At 32.6% G+C, this 3276-nt stretch overlaps 1 long non-coding RNA gene across 1 annotated transcript; it reads right to left on the bottom strand.

Moving 5' to 3' along the window:
- Positions 1 to 1321: 1321 nt before the first annotated feature.
- Positions 1322 to 3193, bottom strand: LOC119192527. The gene is made up of 2 exons (XR_005113657.1): positions 3114 to 3193; positions 1322 to 1660 (listed from the first exon to the last, which is right to left on the bottom strand). It is a non-coding gene; the product is annotated as an uncharacterized LOC119192527 (long non-coding RNA).
- Positions 3194 to 3276: the final 83 nt, after the last annotated feature.

Below are 3276 nucleotides of genomic sequence, written 5' to 3' on the forward strand. Positions count from 1 at the left end.
ATCCAAAACAACATGTTTTCTTTATTTACAAAATTAGACTTTTACTATCAATACCAAATCATTAAAAACGATATACTTATATTTTATTGGGCTGCACCAAAGCATACCCAAAAACCTATATTTTTTGAGGGCGGAGTTTGCCCAAGAAAGATGTCGGTGTTCCGCAAGGCTGATAAAAAAAAGGTGAGATTTTTAATGTTGCTAATTAGAAACAGAAAAATATTTCTTGGTACATTTATAAGAAGTATTCAATAAAACGCAATTGAAAGGCACATAATGGAGAATTAGAAGCCAATAAAAATAAAAATCAAAAAGGAGGTTTATGTACTTATCTATGTTCATAATTTTTCAGTGGTGGTGGGGTTTTAGTTTTGAAATTACTTTTTTTAATCCATGCTTTGCGCTGTTTTTTTTTATATATCTAAATAAGGGATCATTACATGATCCGAAGTTTATTTTTACTTGTTGCAAACACAACATAAAAAAATTTCATGTTGATAAAATAAGAAAAGACATTAATTCTCTCTCTCTATGGTTCTCCCATTATTTATCTTTCGGAAGCTTTCATTGAAAAACCTTAGAATAATGTTACATATATAATTCAATTTGAACATAAAATATGACATAGAATCTTGTAATAGTGAGACAGCGAAATACATCCAAAAAATAATGAAATATTTTTCTAAGAAGAAAGATCAGAAGTCTCCGCAAGTTTTTTGCCAACTATTTTTGTTTGTTGTGTCAGGCTTAGCGAACCGTCCTGACATTCACTTCGTTAAATATCGAGTTACCACTTCACCTCTCGATGATATTTTATTACGCGTGACATGTTGGTTGATCTTTCAAAATCTAAATATTTCATATTTATGTTTGAGAATATCATAGGGTATTTGATTTTTTTTTATAACTTTTATAAAATATGTACGTTGTATAAATTTTAAAATAGGTGAAATCATTGAAATGTAATGAAAAATCCACAAGTTATAAACCATTGAAATTTCGTTGTAGGGGTGAGTGTCAAAAAACAGAAAAGAGACAAAATACTTGCATTTGACGTCTTGGACATTACGATGCGTACGAAAGAAAGAGATGAAGCAATATAGAGATATGGAGTAGGGACTCCACGCCCACTACTGCACGTAGCAATATTTGAAATTTGAATTACTGCCTCATTTCTTATCAAATTTTAATACTGTTTTCACAGAAGGATTTCTTTTTTGTACGAATTGCTGTTACATACTAAAATGCACAAAATCAAACATAGTCAAATACCCTATGGGGTAAAATAATCTCTTTTTTAAATGTTCAATAAAATATACAATAAAAGTAGATTTATTTTTATTTTATATATCTTTGGTATATATTAAGCGTTATTAATCAAATTTTCCGATTGGTAAGAATTTCTCGATTCATAATAATTTTCTCTGTAACCATAATTACAATATTGCATCGGCTGGCAGGGTTCGTTCGTCATCTCATCATAACATCTCTCGTCATAGTCATTTTCGTATTCGTGGCCATATCCTTCATGGCAGTTTTGCGTGTTTTCTCTGGGCGGTAAGCGACAATTCTGGCCGTCATTGCTAGGAGGGCTTACGTTCCATCTCTGTGAAATAGTACAGCTCAATGTGCCGCCATGTTGGAAGGCGAATGGCCAGGCCTGAAATGAAAACAATTTTACCTTTAATATTCAGTTCATATTATACCGCTATTCTATAGCGGTGATACTTTGGGAGGGAACTGACTGCCGAGACTAATGTCCATAGGTTCAAAACCCAAGGGCACACACCTCAGACTTTTCTACGATTATGTGTGTATTATTTGTAAAATATCGCTTGCTTTAACGGTGAAGGAAAACATCATGAGGAAACTTGCATGCCTGACAAATTCTCTATAAGACTTTTGAGGGCATATGAAGACTGTCAATAGGTATGCACTAGGCCAGAGTGGTGGACTTAGGCCTTATCCTTCGCAGACCATACAGACAGACCCGTTCCGAGCAGTGGGATAATACAAGGTTGATATTATTATAGAGTTCATTCATCACATACCACCAATAAGTCCAGTTTTTGTTGCGTATCACCTACTCTGCCGTTCTAAGCGTAAAAGCGGTATGTCGGAGAAACCTTATTTCGAGATAATCGAAGTTTTTTAAATATAGTTTTATATATAAAACTGAGATAGAGAAACTCTTTTAAGGTTTTTTTTAACAAGTTTTAAACAAAATTCAGTTATTTGGGTAAGTTCATTGGATGGGTATTTCTTTAAGCTATCTGACGACATAAAAATCAAGATTTCGTTTTTTTTGAGTTTAGCACGGCACTACTATATCATTTATTCAGAATGGAATTCCCTAGAAGTAGATAAACTATACCAAGTCCTTTCTGCATCATACTTCGATAAATTGTTGCGGTAACCTCAGATTAAAGTAGGATATTGACATTAAGGTGGTAGCTCAAGGTCCATTTTCATACATTTTGTTTCGGCTTTAATCTGGGTAACTAAACAAGTATTGGCAAGTAAAGAATTTAAATTCACGTCTAGTTAGTGATTAGTTCTCGCAGTTGAACGAAAAACGTAAAAATAATTAATAATCATGGATATTTCGGCCTTTAAAATTTAATATGACGAAATTTTAAAGGCAGAAATATCCATGATTATTAATTATTTTTACATTTTTCTTTCAACTGCGAGAATCACTAACTAGACGTGAAAATTAACTTTTACTACCAATACTGTTTAGTTACCCAGATTAAAGCCGAAACAAAATGAAAAAAATGGACCGCTACCACCAATTCATGTTTGTTAAAACGATATATATAGCGTTTTTTTTATTAGTATAAAAGAAGTGTGGTGTGTAGACGACGTAAGACATCCTATTTATGTATGTTGTTTTTTTTTTTTCAATGTGTGTTTAGCGGCAGCAAATAACGGTTTCTGACGTTAATGCTTTTTTGGCTTATTCTTGGTAATTAAAAACTAATTTTATGCTATATATTTATAAGACAGGGCGCGCAGAGCCACGCTGTGATTAGTTTTAATCACTGTATATGTATTAAATGAATCAACTCGCTATTACTAAAAGTAAGTACTTATTTACGAATGTAAATTACCTTAATAAACTGACGTTATTTAGAAAGTGTGCTGTTGGGATTTCTACAGTTAGTGTCATTGCGAGTTGTCGAAATATTACTCAAAGATCAAATATCTCGAAGATTTATCATTATTGCGTCAATGGGCGGTAGTTTTCAACAATCATCAACTGACCCACTTGCA

The sequence above is a fragment of the Manduca sexta genome, unplaced genomic scaffold (assembly GCF_014839805.1).
Source record: "Manduca sexta isolate Smith_Timp_Sample1 unplaced genomic scaffold, JHU_Msex_v1.0 HiC_scaffold_2880, whole genome shotgun sequence".
In the NCBI taxonomy this organism is placed as follows: domain Eukaryota; kingdom Metazoa; phylum Arthropoda; class Insecta; order Lepidoptera; family Sphingidae; genus Manduca; species Manduca sexta.